The sequence below is a fragment of the Oncorhynchus kisutch genome, linkage group LG8 (assembly GCF_002021735.2).
Source record: "Oncorhynchus kisutch isolate 150728-3 linkage group LG8, Okis_V2, whole genome shotgun sequence".
Taxonomy (NCBI): domain Eukaryota; kingdom Metazoa; phylum Chordata; class Actinopteri; order Salmoniformes; family Salmonidae; genus Oncorhynchus; species Oncorhynchus kisutch.
Genome location: NC_034181.2, coordinates 10531885 through 10552659, shown reverse-complemented (window position 1 = coordinate 10552659; position 20775 = coordinate 10531885). Strand labels below are relative to the sequence as shown.

Genomic DNA, 20775 nt, shown 5'->3' with positions numbered 1-20775 from the left:
TCAAGGTGTTAGAATGTTATGTTCTATGTTCCTTCAAGGTGTTAGAACGTTATGTTCTATGTTCCTTCAAGGTGTTAGAATGTTATGTTCTATGTTCCTTCAAGGTGTTAGAATGTTATGTTCTATGTTCCTTCAAGGTGTTAGAATGTTATGTTCTATGTTCCTTCAAGGTGTTAGAACGTTATGTTCTATCTTCCTTCAAGGTGTTAGAACGTTATTTTTTTATAAATCAGAGAGAAGAAAGGGAGAGAGGGGTTGATGGAGCGAGAGGAGGAGGGGCCGGGTGGAAGAGGAGGGGAGGAGGAGGCAGGACTAGGAATTTCCCTAAGGGGTTTATGTGTTTGCTCTCTCTCTCACTCGGTCAACCGCAAAGCAAAGTCACACACTCTCACTCATTCTCTCTTTTTGACACAGAACCAGAGACGCATGTGACACACACACATACACACACACTCACAGACACCACTCCTTAGCATAGCGGGACAAGCAGCTCACAAATAACAGAGACATCTACCACTTGGATTTTATCAGAGGCTTTAAGAAGAGACCAGACACAGAGGCGTGGAGAGAAGAGACCAGACACAGAGGACTGGAGAGAAGAGACCAGACACAGAGGACTGGAGAGAAGAGACCAGACACAGAGGAGTGGAGAGAAGAGACCAGACCAGACACAGAGGACTAGAGAGAAGAGACCAGACATAGAGGACTGGAGAGAAGAGACCAGACACAGAGGACTGGAGGGAAGAGACCAGACACAGAGAACTGGAGAGAAGAGATCAGACACAGAGGACTGGAGAGAAGAGACCAGACCAGACACAGCGGACTGGAGAGAAGAGACCAGACCAGACACAGAGGACTGGAGAGAAGAGACCAGACACAGAGGAGTGGAGAGAAGAGACCAGACACAGAGGAGTGGAGAGAAGAGACCAGACACAGAGGACTGGAGAGAAGAGACCAGACACAGAGGAGTGGAGAGAAGAGACCAGACACAGAGGAGTGGAGAGAAGAGACCAGACACAGAGGAGTGGAGAGAAGAGACCAGACACAGAGGACTGGAGAGAAGAGACCAGACACAGAGGAGTGGAGAGAAGAGACCAGACACAGAGGAGTGGAGAGAAAAAGAGTAGGAAGACAGAGGAAGCCACAGAAAGAGGAAGAGACAAGAGGAACACCAGACCGAAGTCCCAGTGACTCAGGTAAGACCTCACTCTCTCTCTCTCCCTACAGTATGTCTCTTATTCATACACTGAATCTCTCACCCACTCTTCCGGTCTCACTTTCTCTCTCTATCGCTTTTTTAACTCTTGCTCTGAGGAAGTGGTCTGTGAATGTCGGTTTGTTCTGAGAGTCATACCGTGTGTGTGTGTGTGTGTGTGTGTGTGTGTGTGTGTGTGTGTGTGTGTGTGTGTGTGTGTGTGTGTGTGTGTGTGTGTGTGTGTGTGTGTGTGTGCGAGAGAGAGAGGTTACTGATATGGTCTGTTTGGCAACAGTTAGTGGAAGAGTTGTGGTATGTGGATAAACAGGTAGTCATGGACACGCAAAATGTGTTGTGGCATGTAGTAAACACTCTGTTAGTTAATCACAACTCCAGGGTAGTAACACTCTGTTAGTTAATCATAACTCCAGGGTAGTAAACACTCTGTTAGAAACACTCTGTTAGTTAATCACAACTCCAGGGTAGTAACACTCTGTTAGTTAATCATAACTCCAGGGTAGTAAACACTCTGTTATAAACACTCTGTTAGTTAATCATAACTCCAGGGTAGTAACACTCTGTTAGTTAATCATAACTCCAGGGTAGAAACACTCTGTTAGAAACACTCTGTTAGTTAATCACAACTCCAGGGTAGTAACACTCTGTTAGTTAATCATAACTCCAGGGTAGAAACACTCTGTTATAAACACTCTGTTAGTTAATCATAACTCCAGGGTAGTAAACACTCTGTTATAAACACTCTGTTAGTTAATCACAACTCCAGGGTAGTAACACTCTGTTAGTTAATCATAACTCCAGGGTAGTAAACACTCTGTTAGAAACACTCTGTTAGTTAATCACAACTCCAGGGTAGTAAACACTCTGTTATAAACACTCTGTTAGTTAATCATAACTCCAGGGTAGTAACACTCTGTTAGTTAATCATAACTCCAGGGTAGTAACACTCTGTTAGTTAATCATAACTCCAGGGTAGTAACACTCTGTTAGTTAATCATAACTCCAGGGTAGAAACACTCTGTTAGAAACACTCTGTTAGTTAATCACAACTCCAGGGTAGTAACACTCTGTTAGTTAATCATAACTCCAGGGTAGAAACACTCTGTTAGAAACACTCTGTTAGTTAATCACAACTCCAGGGTAGTAACACTCTGTTATAAACACTCTGTTAGTTAATCATAACTCCAGGGTAGTAAACACTCTGTTAGTTAATCACAACTCCAGGGTAGAAACACTCTGTTAGTTAATCACAACACCCTCTATATCTCTCCCCTCTCTCTCTCTGCTCTACATCTCTCCGCTTTATATCTCTCCCCTCTCTGTCTCTCCGCTCTCTATCTCCACTCTCTATCTCTCCACTCTCTATTTCCCCTCTCTATCTCCACTCTCTATCTCTCCACTCTCTACTTCCCCCTCTCTCTCTCCACTCTCTATTTCCCCCTCTCTCTCTCCACTCTCTATTTCCCCCTCTCTCTCTCTCCACTCTCTATTTTCCCCTCTCTATCTCTCCACTCTCTATTTCCCCCTCTCTCTCTCTCCACTCTCTATCTCTCCACTCTCTATCTCTCCACTCTCTATCTCTCCACTCTCTATTTCCCCCTCTCTCTCTCCACTCTCTATTTCTCTCTCTCTCTCCACTCTCTATTTCCCCCTCTCTCTCTCCACTCTATATTTCTCTCTCTCTATCTCCACTCTCTATTTCCCCCTCTCTATCTCTCCACTCTTTATTTCCCCCTCTCTCTCTCCACTCTCTATTTCCCCCTCTCTATCTCTCCACTCTCTATTTCCCCCTCTCTCTCTCTCCACTCTCTATTTCCCCCTCTCTATCTCTCCACTCTCTATTTCCCCCTCTCTCCCTCTCCACTCTCTATTTCCCCCTCTCTCCCTCTCCACTCCCTATTTCCCCCTCTCTCTCTCTCCACCTCCACTCTCTATTTCCCCCTCTCTCTATTTCCCCCTCTCTATCTCTTCACTCTTTATTTCCCCCTCTCTCTCTCCACTCTCTATTTCCCCCCTCTATCTCTCCACTCTCTATTTCCCCCTCTCTCTCTCTCCACTCTCTATTTCCCCCTCTCTATCTCTCCACTCTCTATTTCCCCCTCTCTCCCTCTCCACTCTCTATTTCCCCCTCTCTCTCTCTCCACCTCCACTCTCTATTTCCCCCTCTCTCTATTTCCCCCTCTCTCCCTCTCCACTCTATTTCCCCCTCTCTATCGCCACTCTCTATTTCCCCCTCTCTCCCTCTCCACTCTCTATTTCCCCCTCTCTATCTCTCCACTCTCTATTTCCCCCTCTCTATCTCCACTCTCTATTTCCCCCTCTCCCTCTCCACTCTCTATTTCCCCCTCTCTCTCTCTCCACTCTCTATTTCCCCCTCTCTATCTCCACTCTCTATTTCCCCCTCTCTATCTCCACTCTCTATTTCCCCCTCTCTCTCTCTCCACTCTCTATTTCCCCCTCTCTCTCTCCACTCTCTATTTCCCCCTCTCTCTCTCCACTCTCTATTTCCCCCTCTCTATCTCCACTCTCTATTTCCCCCTCTCTATCTCCACTCTCTATTTCCCCCACTCTATCTCCACTCTCTATTTCCCCCTCTCTCTCTCTCCACTCTCTATTTCCCCCTCTCTCTCTCTCCACTCTCTATCTCCAGAGAGGGGAGTGATAGACTGGGAAAGATAGAGAGGGGAGGGAATGCTGTCAGTTTTACAGGCTCCGGACCAGTTCTATTTTGTGTCATATTTTGAGCTGATCGTAACTTTTTGTACATCATGTTACCTATAAAAAGAAAGTCACACACTCCATATATAAACTCCCAGTAATCTTTACATTGGTGGACCCATTGTTAACAGGCGTTATAATGAAGACCATAGACAGCTCCTGAGTTTATAGTTTGGGGAAGTTTACAATTTATCCTAACAAACTGTTTGCCAGTTATGACAATTTATACATGCGCATTTTTATGGAACAGTTTTAATTTGAATAACGTTTTAGTTTTGTAAAGTTGTTTTTAAATGTTAGGTGGTTCATTATAAAAATCTGAATTAAAAAATGATACAAATCTAAAAGTTCAAATTCAAATAATGCAAAAGAACAACACACTTTGACACCTGGACACATTGATACACCGTGATCCATTGTGCGGCTAAAAACATTTGAGAATGGAACTGACAGATAGCTATAGGCCAATGCAGTAGTATTAGGTCTGAGTCAGAGCTAAGTAAAATATAAAGGCCTAAAACCAACAAACAAAAACAGTAGAAAATATCCTGATGGAAATACAGGTTCATCTCTCTACTCTGCCTATCTGCCTCCCGTTCTATCTGTCTTGACTTGCGCTATCGCTAGTGAAGTGCAACATTGTATCAACTCAGCAGGTTGGCGTGCTCAGGCGGCTCCCTCCCCGTCATCAGGACAGAGAAACCACACACATGATCATTGCTCACATAAAGCAAAACTAAACCGAAACTTGTTCCTCACAAGTGTAGCAGGTTGTCTACTCTGCGTATCAGCACAATTTACCACCTTTTATTATTTATGTATTTATTTATCTTAGTTGTTTTGCACTGGCTCTATGCACACTCCAACACATACACACACGCACACTACATGCACTCATACACACAAAACACACACATGCATATTGATGCCACTCACACACAGACGCACTTTCACACTTCACATACACTTCTGCCACTCTGTTCATAACAATAATAATAATATATCCTTCTACTACTCTGTTTATAATAATATCCTCTTCTTCTACTGCTCTGTTTATAATAATATCCTCTTCTTCTACTACTCTGTTTATAATAATATCCTCTTCTTCTTCTACTACTCTGTTTATAATAATATCCTCTTCTTCTTCTACTCTGTTTATAATAATATCCTCTTCTTCTTCTACTACTCTGTTTATAATAATATCCTCTTCTTCTACTACTCTGTTTATAATAATATCCTCTTCTTCTTCTACTACTCTGTTTATAATAATATCCTCTTCTTCTACTACTCTGTTTATAATAATATCCTCTTCTTCTTCTACTCTGTTTATAATAATATCCTCTTCTTCTTCTACTACTCTGTTTATAATAATATCCTCTTCTTCTACTACTCTGTTTATAATAATATCCTCTTCTTCTACTGCTCTGTTTATAATAATATCCTCTTCTTCTTCTTCTACTCTGTTTATAATAATATCTTCTTCTTCTTCTACTCTGTTTATAATAATATCCTCTTCTTCTACTGCTCTGTTTATAATAATATCCTCTTCTTCTACTACTCTGTTTATAATAATATCCTCTTCTTCTACTGCTCTGTTTATAATAATATCCTCTTCTTCTACTACTCTGTTTATAATAATATCCTCTTCTTCTACTACTCTGTTTATAATAATATCCTCTTCTTCTACTACTCTGTTTATAATAATATCCTCTTCTTCTACTACTCTGTTTATAATAATATCCTCTTCTACTACTACTCTGTTTATAATAATATCCTCTTCTTCTTCTTCTACTCTGTTTATAATAATATCTTCTTCTTCTACTACTCTGTTTATAATAATATCCTCTTCTTCTACTACTCTGTTTATAATAATATCCTCTTCTTCTTCTACTACTCTGTTTATAATAATATCCTCTTCTTCTACTACTCTGTTTATAATAATATCCTCTTCTTCTACTACTCTGTTTATAATAATATCCTCTTCTTCTTCTACTCTGTTTATAATAATATCCTCTTCTTCTTCTACTCTGTTTATAATAATATCCTCTTCTTCTTCTACTCTGTTTATAATAATATCCTCTTCTTCTTCTACTCTGTTTATAATAATATCCCCTTCTTCTACTACTCTGTTTATAATAATATCCTCTTCTTCTACTACTACTCTGTTTATAATAATATCCTCTTCTTCTACTACTCTGTTTATAATAATATCCTCTTCTTCTACTACTACTCTGTTTATAATAATATCCTCTTCTTCTACTACTACTCTGTTTATAATAATATCCTCTTCTTCTTCTACTACTCTGTTTATAATAATATCCTCTTCTTCTTCTACTACTCTGTTTATAATAATATCCTCTTCTTCTACTCCTCTGTTTATAATAATGTCCTCTTCTTCTTCTACTACTCTGTTTATAATAATATCCTCTTCTTCTTCTACTACTCTGTTTATAATAATATCCTCTTCTTCTACTACTACTCTGTTTATAATAATATCCTCTTCTTCTTCTACTACTCTGTTTATAATAATATCCTCTTCTTCTACTCCTCTGTTTATAATAATGTCCTCTTCTTCTTCTACTACTCTGTTTATAATAATATCCTCTTCTTCTACTACTCTGTTTATAATAATATCCTCTTCTTCTACTAATCTGTTTATAATAATATCCTCTTCTTCTTCTACTCTGTTTATAATAATGTCCTCTTCTTCTTCTACTCCTCTGTTTATAATAATATCCTCTTCTTCTTCTACTCTGTTTATAATAATATCCTCTTCTTCTTCTACTACTCTGTTTATAATAATATCCTCTTCTTCTTCTACTCTGTTTATAATAATATCCTCTTCTTCTACTGCTCTGTTTATAATAATATCCTCTTCTTCTTCTACTACTCTGTTTATAATAATATCCTCTTCTTCTACTCCTCTGTTTATAATAATATCCTCTTCTTCTTCTACTACTCTGTTTATAATAATATCCTCTTCTTCTACTCTGTTTATAATAATATCCTCTTCTTCTACTACTCTGTTTATAATAATATCCTCTTCTTCTACTACTCTGTTTATAATAATATCCTCTTCTTCTACTACTCTGTTTATAATAATATCCTCTTCTTCTACTACTCTGTTTATAATAATATCCTCTTCTTCTACTACTCTGTTTATAATAATATCCTCTTCTTCTACTACTCTGTTTATAATAATATCCTCTTCTTCTACTACTCTGTTTATAATAATATCCTCTTCTTCTACTACTCTGTTTATAATAATATCCTCTTCTTCTACTATGTTTATAATAATATCCTCTTCTTCTTCTGCTACTCTGTTTATAATAATAATCATATCTTCTTCGTCTTGTCTCAACATTTTAAATTATACTCCAGACACATTTTCTTCACACATTTTAGATGCTTTTCAATAATCAGCAACGTGCGCTGCCCAAATAGACCTAGGCCTACGCACTTGTGATTTGAAACAATCCACAGCTAAGTCAAGCTCTCTGGTGAAGTATTTTGAATGATTGTATTTAGACAGGAGTAATTATATAATTTTGGCAAAACATCAATTTACTTTAGGGGAAGCCAGCATCTTAACGGTGCACTATGCACCCGGCAACTTTCCTTTCTAATTCGTGAGTAGCTGAAACCAGAGATCTGTAAATAATGATGAGAGGCTCATGTCTCCACCCTAACAATGTGAGTCGTTGTCCCCAAGGCGGGAATGCAGGCAAAAAGCTTAGGTCTAGATATTATGTCCATAGAAATGCAAATGGACTTATTCAGGACAGATTTTGGCAAGAGTGAGCCATCTCGCTTCTCCTCTTCCTCTCTGCTAAAATTAGCGAGTGAAACAGCGCCCCTCTGTCTTACTATATGTAGCCAATGTATCTGATGCTGTCTGGCCAGAAAAGGTATGACATGCCATACTCCTTTTGTCCAGACAGTATCAGATGCATGGTCTACACATATGGAGACAGAGGGGCGCTGTTTCGCTCATTTGGATGCTTTATCTGTCTTTCTGTGATTTTTTTTTACTAGGCAAGTCAGTTAAGAACAAGTTCTTATTTCCAATGATGGCCTGGGTTAACTGCCTGTTCAGGGGCAGAACAACAGATTTGTACCTTGTCAGCTCGGGGGTTTGAACTTGCAACCTTCCGGTTACTAGTCCACCGCTCTAACCACTAGGCTACCCTGCCGCCCCAGGTGTGCATCTCAGTCAACTAAATGATCAATATTTCAATATTTTATTTGCACAGGCAAGGAGGTAGGGTAGGGCGGGACAGGTCCCCTTGGGACCACTGGTAACACTGGCCCTGTGCCAGAACAACAACCTCTCCCTCAATTTGGGAAAGACAAAGGAGCTTATCGTGGACTACAGAAAATGGAAAGCTGAAGAACAGGTTGAGAGCTTCAAGTTCCTCCATGTCTACATCACTAAGAACCTATCACGGTCCAAACACACCAACACAGCTGTGAAGAGGGCAAAACAACGCCTCTTCCACCTCAGGAAGAGAGCATCTTGACTGGCTGCATCACCGCCTGGTATGGCAACTGCTCGGCATCTGACCGCAAAGCGCTGCAGAAGGTACATCACCGGGGCTGAACTCTCTGCCATCCAGGACCTTTATACCAGGCTACCCTACCTATACTCCAGTTACCCAAGTCAGGGACTGTTTTCTCTGCTACCACACGGCAAGCGGTACCGGAGTGCCAAGTCTAGGTCCAAGAGAGGTAGGGGGTGAGGAAGAGGGGAGAGGTAGGGGGAGAGGAAGAGGGGCGAGATAAGGGGAAGAGGGGAGACGGGGGGAGGAAGGGGAGAGGTAAGGGGAGACGGGGGGAGGAAGGGGAGAGGTAAGGGGAGACGAGGGGAGGAAGTGGAGACAAGGGGAGGAAGGGGAGACGGGGGGAGAAGGGAAGACGGGGGGAGGAGGAAGGGGAGACTGGGGGGGAGGAAGAGGAGAGGTAAGGGGAGACGAGGGGAGGAAGGGGAGACGAGGGGAGGAAGGGGAGACGGGGGGAGGAAGGGGAGACGAAGGGGAGACGGGGGGAGGAAGGGGGGAGGAAGGGGAGACGGGGGAGGAAGGGGAGACGAGGGGAGGAAGGGGAGACGGGGGGAGGAAGGGGGGGGCGGGGGGGAGGAAGGGGAGAGGTAAGGGGAGACGGGGGAGGAAGGGGAGACGGGGGGAGGAAGGGGAGACGGGGGAGGAAGGGGAGAGGTGGGGGGAGGAAGGGGAGAGGTAAGGCGAGATGAGGGGAGGAAGGGGAGACAAGGGGAGGAAGGGGAGACGGGGGGAGAAGGGAAGACGGGGGGAGGAGGAAGGGGAGACTGGGGGGGAGGAAGAGGAGAGGTAAGGGGAGACGAGGGGAGGAAGGGGAGACGAGGGGAGGAAGGGGAGACGGGGGGAGGAAGGGGAGACGAAGGGGAGACGGGGGGAGGAAGGGGGGAGGAAGGGGAGACGGGGGAGGAAGGGGAGACGAGGGGAGGAAGGGGAGACGGGGGGAGGAAGGGGGGGGCGGGGGGGAGGAAGGGGAGAGGTAAGGGGAGACGGGGGAGGAAGGGGAGACGGGGGGAGGAAGGGGAGACGGGGGAGGAAGGGGAGAGGTGGGGGGAGGAAGGGGAGAGGTAAGGCGAGATGAGGGGAGGAAGGGGAGACGAGGGGAGGAAGGGGAGACGGGGGGAGGAAGGGGGAGGAAGGGGAGACGGGGGAGGAAGGGGAGACGAGGGGAGGAAGGGGAGACGGGGGGAGGAAGGGGAGACAGGGGGAGGAAGGGGAGAGGAAGGGGAGACGGGGGGAGGAAGGGGAGACGGGGGAGGAAGGGGAGACGGGGGGAGGAAGGGGGGAGGAAGGGAGACGGGGAGGAAGGGGAGACGAGGGGAGGAAGGGGAGACGGGGGGAGGAAGGGGGAGACGGGGGGAGGAAGGGGAGACGGGGGGAGAAGGGGAGACAGGGGAGGAAGGGGAGAGGAAGGGAGACGGGGGGAGGAAGGGGAGACGGGGGGAGGAAGGGGAGACGGGGGGAGGAAGGGGAGACGGGGGAGGAAGGGGGGAGGAAGGGAGACGGGGGAGGAAGGGGAGACGGGGGGAGGAAGGGAGACGGGGGGAGGAAGGGGAGACGGGGGGAGGCAGGGGGGAGGAAGGGGAGACGGGGGGAGGAAGGGGGGAGGAAGGGGAGAGTTCAGGTCTGCATCTAGTGAGAGCTGGTTGGTCTAGCTTCCTCTGTCCATCAGTTCAGGTCTGCATCTAGTGAGAGCTGGTTGGTCTAGCTTCCTCTGTCCATCAGTTCAGGTCTGCATCTAGTGAGAGCTGGTTGGTCTGCTTCCTCTGTCCATCAGTTCAGGTCTGCATCTAGTGAGAGCTGGTTGGTCTAGCTTCCTCTGTCCATCAGTTCAGGTCTGCATCTAGTGAGAGCTGGTTGGTCTAGCTTCCTCTGTCCATCAGTTCAGGTCTGCATCTAGTGAGAGCTGGTTGGTCTAGCTTCCTCTGTCCATCAGTTCAGGTCTGCATCTAGTGAGAGCTGGTTGGTCTAGCTTCCTCTGTCCATCAGTTCAGGTCTGCATCTAGTGAGAGCTGGTTGGTCTGCTTCCTCTGTCCATCAGTTCAGGTCTGCATCTAGTGAGAGCTGGTTGGTCTAGCTTCCTCTGTCCATCAGTTCAGGTCTGCATCTAGTGAGAGCTGGTTGGTCTAGCTTCCTCTGTCCATCAGTTCAGGTCTGCATCTAGTGAGAGCTGGTTGGTCTAGCTTCCTCTGTCCATCAGTTCAGGTCTGCATCTAGTGAGAGCTGGTTGGTCTAGCTTCCTCTGTCCATCAGTTCAGGTCTGCATCTAGTGAGAGCTGGTTGGTCTAGCTTCCTCTGTCCATCAGTTCAGGTCTGCATCTAGTGAGAGCTGGTTGGTCTGCTTCCTCTGTCCATCAGTTCAGGTCTGCATCTAGTGAGAGCTGGTTGGTCTAGCTTCCTCTGTCCATCAGTTCAGGTCTGCATCTAGTGAGAGCTGGTTGGTCTAGCTTCCTCTGTCCATCAGTTCAGGTCTGCATCTAGTGAGAGCTGGTTGGTCTAGCTTCCTCTGTCCATCAGTTCAGGTCTGCATCTAGTGAGAGCTGGTTGGTCTAGCTTCCTCTGTCCATCAGTTCAGGTCTGCATCTAGTGAGAGCTGGTTGGTCTGCTTCCTCTGTCCATCAGTTCAGGTCTGCATCTAGTGAGAGCTGGTTGGTCTAGCTTCCTCTGTCCATCAGTTCAGGTCTGCATCTAGTGAGAGCTGGTTGGTCTAGCTTCCTCTGTCCATCAGTTCAGGTCTGCATCTAGTGAGAGCTGGTTGGTCTAGCTTCCTCTGTCCATCAGTTCAGGTCTGCATCTAGTGAGAGCTGGTTGGTCTAGCTTCCTCTGTCCATCAGTTCAGGTCTGCATCTAGTGAGAGCTGGTTGGTCTAGCTTCCTCTGTCCATCAGTTCAGGTCTGTATCCAGTGGAGAAACGTTCACTGGGAGAACAAAAGGCAGAACTTTAGGTCCAGGTCTGTATCAGAAATATGTTTTATATTTTCGCAGCTATTATTATGACTGCAATAGCTGACGGTGGCATGAAGGGGCTACGTTTTGATGATTAAACAAGTTGTACGTTTGAGGGCTTGGCTACACATTGGCCAAACAAGGCTTTCCTTGGCTTAATACTGCATGCATTGGTCTCAAGTTCCGTAGGTTATTGTCAGTCATTGTCCTCAACTTCAGTTCGTCTGGGGGCAGAATAGTCCATTGTGGATTGATACTACAGTTTATGAAAAGCATTGGCTACAACAACAAGTGATTGAGTGATGGCAAATGTTTTTTAAAAAACACACAAACAACAACATCCAGTATTGGCTTGGTAATTGGCTTCGACGAGAAAAGGCCTTTATGCATCGTACTTCAAATACGTCAAATAAAAATATGTCAAATAAAAACTACTGAGCTCCTGTAAATTGTATTGTATGTGTGAGGCACGTTCTCAATAAGCAGATATATCCTAGGCCTGCCGTTAATATGGCGTTATCGGACAGAAACATTTGAATAGACTATGTTTGGAGGAGTACGTCCTTGGTAACCAGACAGTAGGTACTCTTTGAAAATTGGAATGGACACAAACCGAATGGGTAGGCAGGTAGGCCTTTGTGAATTGTGAATAATGGAACAAAAAACATGTCGGCAAAAGCTTTGCGAGCAGACCATTTGGAAACCTTTTATGGATGGGCTCCTTGGCTAATGCATGTCCAGGATTTAAAAAAAGACGCCAGACACATTGCTGTTGAGCCAGCTTTCGTTATAGTAGGGAAAAGGTCACCTACTAAGGGCTTGTTTTTTTAATCCAAAGAAATGGAAAACAATCAATTGTTACAGGAAAATAACTTAAATGTCTCTAAATATGAGTGTTACCGGATTATCTCCTCTCTAATTCCATGATGGGTATACAGTATAGTCTACATGGAGGGTTTTTACGCACATCCACAATAATAACAGGGGCTGGATGAAATAATAATAATAATAATAATAGCCTACATAGATAAATAGGAGATGTCTTCTCACTGTTTTGCTGCTGCCAAACTTGATCTTTTAATACAGCTATGGTGATTTAGGATTTCAATGTGCTCTCACGAGCCAAACCCTTTTGTCGATAGTATTGAGTACTTGGCAATGGCATTGGGCCTGACAAAAAACACAGCCTTCATTAAGAGGAGGGTAGGATATTCTTGTATTAAAAAATTAAAACATCTGATTAAACGAAATGGGGGAAAAACACGAGTTTTTTTTAGGTTTCTAATAAGAGGTTTACGGACATGAAAAACACATCTCTCTTGTTCTATAATTACTGGCACTGCGTCACGGCTGGATACGCGTTCTCAAAATCCATCCCATAATCACTTTACCGCAAATATGGTTACCCCAGTAAAACCAGCTTTAGGTTTGGTCTTAAATATCCATACCAGCCGCATGCTGAAATGTAAGGACACACAACAGATATTGCAACCTCTCACCTCAGCGCAAGCGACCTCATATACAACAGATAAATGACTGATTCTGGCGCTAGGGTTTGAAAATAGAAGAGCGCCGGCTTTAACAGGTCTAAATTGCAAACGAACGTGGGTTTGACAATTGCGCTGTCTTAACGCCAGTCGAAAATAGATGCCTCTGTCTCTCCTCTCCAAACCCTAATGGCACACAGATAGGTATGTGGCAAGCAGCTGTGGTAACACACACACACGCACACACACACACACAGCCAACGCTTCATTTGTAAATCGTGAGCTTCTGGAACAAAAAGTGAGTCGGAGAGGGGGGTAACCTGGGGAGCTCTGAGGTACCAGAGAGGGGGGGGGGGGGACAAATCCCCTTTATAATAAAGCATTGCATGCGTATCATGGCATTTGAGTCGTGGCATAGAGCAGTAGAGTAGAGACACTTACAGAGTGTCACACATGGGAACATGTTAGTAGCCTGGAGTCCAGGAAGAATGTGGACTTTTATAAATGCATTTCATGCAATTCTACATCATTTTACATGACTGCAGACTTTGGCAGAATCTTTTTTAATGCTGCACAAATGATCGAAATGAAAGGCTACACTGACAAACTGAGAATCTGAGATACATAAAAACGACCATGAATCCATCAATAGCATTGGCCTAGGTATGTGGAGACATATTGTAGGCTACAATATGAGAAAGGAAATTATAGTCCTAAAAATGCAAACCAGTTTTACTGACTCACCCACCGATGTGGGGGTCACTCGCTGGTCATAGTTCATGCCGAAAGCATATTTCTCAGTCTTACTTTGTAAAACAATATTTGGAAATTGATCAAATATTTTGTTCACCTACAGAAGACAGATTAGAGTCTTCTCTTTTCAGCAGGAGCCATTTTGTTTCCAACCTGTGTTTTCACGGAGATCCCATTGTAATACTGTGACAGATTTGCCACGCATTTACGACTAGGCTATGCCTTGGTAATGGCAACACACAGCTAGGCAACTATTGATCATCTGTTTCTAAATTACAGGAATTTTCATGGTGTAGTAGTAGGCTATTCTGAATTATTTCATTTCATTCTGGACAGACAGCAGTACTCACACAGGCATGGCCAAGCGTTGGTCTCAAATATAGGTTACAATGTTTTGCAAACCATAAACCCGGGGCAGCTCAAATCTTAGAATATCAGGCCCAGAGGCAACTCGAATGAACTTTGATTGCTTTTGTTTTCCTTTTTACATTTGCAAAAAGTGACAATTACTTTTCAGGAGCGGTAGGGATCCGGCCCAATACGTTCCAGAACGAAACAGTCCAAAACGGAGAGGTGCTGGATCTTGTTCCGGCAGGATCCGGCTCAAATGAAGCTCTGGATGAAGCTCTGGATGAAGCTCTGTGCCAGCCTGCCATGTATACACACACAGACATTAGCATGGGGTGTACTGTATGCCAACGCCTGCAGCCAGACGCCATGCATGCCAAGCCTCTATAATTAGATCACACACACACTCTCCTCTTTCCTGTTTACTCTCACTCTCACACACACATACACCATACTCCTCATTATCAATGTGCCACACACACACACACACACACACACACACACACACACACACACACACACACACACACACACACACACACACACACACACACACACACACACACACACACACACACACCATACTCCTCAATGTGCCACACATACACCATACTCCTCATTATCAATGTGCCACACATACACCATACTCCTCATTATCAATGTGCCACACACACACACACACACACACACACACACACACACACACACACACGTACACACACACCCATACTCCTCATGATCAATGTGCCACACACACACACACACCATACCCCTCATTATTAATGTGCCACACACACACACCATACCCCTCATTATCAATGTGCCACACACACACACCATACCACTCATTATCAATGTGCTACACACACACACCATAATCCTCATTAGCAATGTGCCACACACACACACACACACACACACACACACACACACACACACACACACACACCACACACCATACTCATCATTATCAATGTGCCACACACCCACACCATACTCCTCATTATCAATGTGCCACACACACACACACCATACCACTCATTATCAATGTGCTACACACACACACCATAATCCTCATTATCAATGTGCCACACACACACACCATACTCCTCATTATCAATGTGCCACACACACACACACACACACACACACACACACACACACACACACACACACACACACACACACACACACACACACCTCATTATCAATGTGCCACACACCCACACCATACTCCTCATATCAATGTGCCACACACACACACACACAACATACTCCTCATTACCAATGTGCCACACACACACACACACACACAACATACTCCTCATTATCAATGTGCCACACACACACACACACACACACACACACACACACACACAACATACTCCTCATTATCAATGTGCCACACACACACACACACACACAACATACTCCTCATTATCAATGTGCCACACACACACACACAACATACTCCTCATTATCAATGTGCCACACACACACACACACACAACATACTCCTCATTATCAATGTGCCACACACACACACGTACACACACACCCATACTCCTCATGATCAATGTGCCACACACACACACACCATACCCCTCATTATTAATGTGCCACACACACACACCATACCCCTCATTATCAATGTGCCACACACACACCATACCACTCAATATCAATGTGCTACACACACACACACCATAATCCCCATTATCAATGTGCCACACACACACACACACACACACACACACACACACACACACACACACACACACACACACACACACACACACACACACACACACACACCATACCACTCATTATCAATGTGCTACACACACACACACACAACATACTCCTCATTATCAATGTGCCACACACACACACACACAACATACTCCTCATTATCAATGTGCCACACACACACACACACAACATACTCCTCATTATCAATGTGCCACACACACACACACACACAACATACTCCTCATTACCAATGTGCCACACACAAACACTCAACCAGATCTCAGTCTCAAGTCAGAATTAGAAGTTCATCAATGTTTCTCAAACGTCAAATTTCGAAGTTCTTCCAATCCTCAAATTTGGAAGATTATGCACACACACACACGCACACACACACACCATACTCCTCATTACCAATGTGCCACACACACACGCACACACACACACACACACACACGCACACACACACACACCATACTCCTCATTATCAATGTGCCACACACACACGCACACACACACACACACACACCATACTCCTCATTATCAATGTGCCACACGCACACACACACACACACACGCACACACACACACCATACTCCTCATTATCAATGTGCCACACACACACGCACACACACACACACACACACACACACACCATACTCCTCATTACCAATGTGCCACACACACACGCACACACACACACACACACGCACACACACACCATACTCCTCATTATCAATGTGCCACACACACACACACAACATACTCCTCATTACCAATGTGCCACACACACACGCACACACACACACACACACGCACACACACACACCATACCTCTCATTATCAATGTGCCACACACACACACACACACACACACCATACTCCTCATTATCAATGTGCCACACACGCACACACACACACACACACGCACACACACACACCATACTCCTCATTATCAATGTGCCACACACACACACACACACACACACACACCATACTCCTCACAAGAGTGCTCTTTTGAGTGCTTGATATGATTGACCTGGAAGTGCGAACACACAGCTGGGGAGGGAGGGGAAAAGGGTGTCTGGGAGGGAGAGGAAAAGGGTATCTGGGAGGGAGAGGAAAAGGGTGTCTGGGAGGGAGGGGAAAAGGGTGTCTGGGAGGGAGAGGAAAAGGGTGTCTGGGAGGGAGAGGAAAGGGGTGTCTGGGAGGGAGGGGAAAAGGGTGTCTGGGAGGGAGAGGAAAAGGGTATCTGGGAGGGAGAGGAAAAGGGTGTCTGGGAGGGAGGGGAAAGGGTGTCTGGGAGGGAGGGGATTGGGTGTCTGGGAGGGAGAGGAAAAGGGTATCTGGGAGGGAGAGGAAAAGGGTGTCTGGGAGGGAGGGGAAAAGGGTGTCTGGGAGGGAGAGGAAAAGGGTGTCTGGGAGGGAGAGGAAAGGGGTGTCTGGGAGGGAGGGGAAAAGGGTGTCTGGGAGGGAGAGGAAAAGGGTATCTGGGAGGGAGAGGAAAAGGGTGTCTGGGAGGGAGGGGAAAGGGTGTCTGGGAGGGAGGGGATTGGGTGTCTGGGAGGGAGAGGAAAAGGGTATCTGGGAGGGAGAGGAAAAGGGTGTCTGGGAGGGAGGGGAAAAGGGTGTCTGGGAGGGAGAGGAAAGGGTGTCTGGGAGGGAGAGGAAAGGGTGTCTGGGAGGGAGAGGAAATGGGTGTCTGGGAGGGAGAGGAAAGGGGTGTCTGGGAGGGAGAGGAAATGGGTGTCTGGGAGGGAGAGGAAATGGATGTCTGGGAGGGAGAGGAAATGGATGTCTGGGAGGGAGAGGAAAAGGTTGTCTGGGAGGGAGAGGAAAAGGGTGTCTGGGAGGGAGAGGAAAAGGGTGTCTGGGTGTCTGTCAGGGAGGGGAAAAGGGTGTCTGGGTGTCTGTCAGGGAGGGAGGAGAGGTTTGGAGTGTGTGTGTGTTTGTGTGAGGGGGGAGAGGTTTGGAGTGTGTGTGTGTTTGTGTGAGGGGGGAGAGGTTTGGAGTGCGTGTGTGTTTGTGTGAGGGGGGAGAGGTTTGGAGTGTGTGTGTGTGAGAGTGAGGACGAGAGGGGGGAGAGGTTTGTGTGGCTGGTGTGGAGGTTTTCTGTATAGTCTGGTTTGAAACCCAGTCGGGGACAGATTGATGCTAAAGGTCAGTGTCTGTGCTGGAGAGAGGGCAGCTAGGTCGCTCAAAATCTACTGCGATGTTAGACAGCCGTCCCAGTAACCAGGACGTCAGAAGATTATGTCAAAGCCGGCCACTAGGGGCAACTTGCGTAAGACGGAAGCTCAGTCTCCGAGGGCTGCGGGTTCAATCCCACTGCTAGCCACTCGTTTGTTGTTGTTGTTTTAACCCAAACCTCAACTCTTAACTTCACCATACGGACTTGATGCCTTAACCTTCAAAATTATAAGTTTATGGAAAAATGTCTGATTCCACAGTGAGTCTGTGAGAGAGATGGAAGAAGATATATATATATATACATTTATATTTATATACATATATATATATCTTTCTATATATCTCTCTATATATATCTCTATCTATATACAGTGGGGCAAAAAAGTAAAATCCAGAAAATCACATTGTAGGGTTTTTTATGAATTTATTTGCAAATCATGGTGGAAAAGAAGTATTTGGTCAATAAACAAAGTTTATCTCAATACTTTGTTATATACCCTTTGTTGGCAATGACAGAGGTCAAACATTTTCTGTAAGTCTTCACAAGGTTTTCACACACTGCAGTGATGTTTTGGGGCTGTTGCTGGGCAACACAGACTTTCAACTCCCTCCAAAGATTTTCTATGGGGTTGAGATCTGGAGACTTGCTAGGCCACTCCAGGACCTTGAAATGCTTCTTACGAAGCCACTCCTTTGTTGCCCGGGCGGTGTGTTTGGGATCATTGTCATGCTGAAAGACCCAGCCACGTTTCATCTTCAATGCCCTTGCTGATGGAAGGAGGTTTTCACTCAAAATCTCACGATACATGGCCCCATTCCTTTACACGGATCAGTCGTCCTGGTCCCTTTGCAGAAAAACAGCCCCAAAGCATGATGTTTCCACCCCCATGCTTCACAGTAGGTATGGTGTTCTTTGGATGCAACTCAGCATTCTTTGTCCTCCAAACACAACGAGGTGAGTTTTTACCAAAAAGTTATATTTTGGTTTCATCTGACCATATGACATTCTCCCAATCTTCTTATGGATCATCCAAAGGCTCTCTAGCAAACTTCAGACGGGCCTGGACATGTACTGGCTTAAGCAGGGGGACACGTCTGGCACTGCAGGATTGGAGTCCCTGGCGGCGTAGTGTGTAACTGATGGTAGGCTTTGTTACTTTGGTCCCAGCTTTCTGCAGGTCATTCACTAGGTCCCCCCGTGTGGTTCTGGGATTTTTGCTCACCGTTCTTGTGATCATTTTGACCCCACGGGTGAGATCTTACGTGGAGCCCCAGATCGAGGGAGATTATCAGTGGTCTTGTATGTCTTCCATTTCCTAATAATTGCTCCCACAGTTGATTTCTTCAAACCAAGCTGCTTACCTATTGCAGATTCAGAGCTTTGACAGCTCTTTGGTCTTGGCCATAGTGGAGTTTGGAGTGTGACTGTTTGAGGTTGTGGACAGGTGTCTTTTATACTGATAACAAGTTCAAACAGGTGCCATTAATACAGGTCACAAGTGGAGGACAGAGGAGCCTCTTAAAGAAGAAGTTACAGATCTGTGAGAGCCAGAAATCTTGCTTGTTTGTAGGTGACCAAATACTTATTTTCCACCATAATTTGCAAATAAATTCATTAAAAACCCTACAATGTGATTTTCTGGATTTTTTTTTCTCATTTTGTCTGTCATAGTTGAAGTGTACCTATGATGAAAATTACAGGCCTCTCTCATCTTTTAAGTGGGAGAACTTGCACAATTGGTGGCTGACTAAATGCCCCACTGTCACGTTCTGACCTTTATTTCCTTTGTTTTGTATTTATTTAGTATGGTCAGGGCGTGAGTTGGGTGGGCAGTCTATGTTTGTTTTTCTATGTTTTGGGGCATTTCTATGTTTCGGCCTAGTATGGTTCTCAATCAGAGGCAGGTGTCATTAGTTGTCTCTGATTGAGAATCATACTTAGGTAGCCTGGGTTGCACTGTTTGTTTGTGGGTGATTGTCTATGTTGTAGCTTCACGGTCGTCATTTGTTTATTGTTTTGTATACAGTGTCAGTACTTTCTTTATTAAAGATTTACCATGGACACTTACCACGCCGCATTTTGGTCCGACTCTCCTTTTCGCCTCTCCTCTTCGGAAGAGGAGGAGGAACACCGTGACACCCACTGTATATATAGATAGAGAGATATAGATATAGAGAAAGATGGAGAGATAGATAGATATAGAGAGATACTGTCAGGTTCCCTGATAAAAAAAGGGATTTTTCAGATCTCTAGAACTCTCGCTCTCCCTTTCCCCCTCCTTCTCTTTTCATCCTTTGTTCTTCTGAACAAAGAGATCTGATCTTCAAACTGTAGCCCATTCATGTAGCATTTATCTGACGGCATAGAGGAGTACTTGGCAAGAAGCATCTTAAGCTTTAGGAGTAGATGGCACACGGACAGACGCTATGGCACATTCAGCTGCTGCATGGGCTCAAGGAAGCAACACATTCAGCTGCTGCATGGGCTCAAGGAAGCAACACATTCAGCTGCTGCCTGGGCTCAAGGAAGCATATTAGTCTTACTCCAAGGCTCTAACCAATCTATCACCATTGTCATATAGACCCATTTTCCAGACATTTTTTCACAAAAAGTGCCTCTTGTCTGTAGCAGGAGTTGTTCCTGACCATGTGACTTGGCTAGGATAAACTTTTCAGGTCAGGTCACACGTTTAGGAGAAACTCCAGATCCTAAATTTGAATGTGAGAGAGAATCATAAGATTGTCGTTGTCATTTAGAGGTGCAATCTACACATATTTTGCATATTTTGTAATATGGTTTAAGTGTGTTGTGATAGTT

General features: G+C 45.0%; 1 protein-coding gene across 1 annotated transcript in view; it reads left to right on the top strand.

The window, feature by feature from the left end:
* Positions 1 to 354: 354 nt before the first annotated feature.
* Positions 355 to 20775, top strand: part of LOC116374810 (heparan sulfate glucosamine 3-O-sulfotransferase 1-like) — a 25182-nt gene continuing 4761 nt past the window's right edge. The window contains exon 1 of the mRNA XM_031829666.1: positions 355 to 1196. The gene's annotated coding sequence lies outside the window, so the exon portion shown is untranslated. The remainder of the gene's footprint in view (positions 1197 to 20775) is intronic.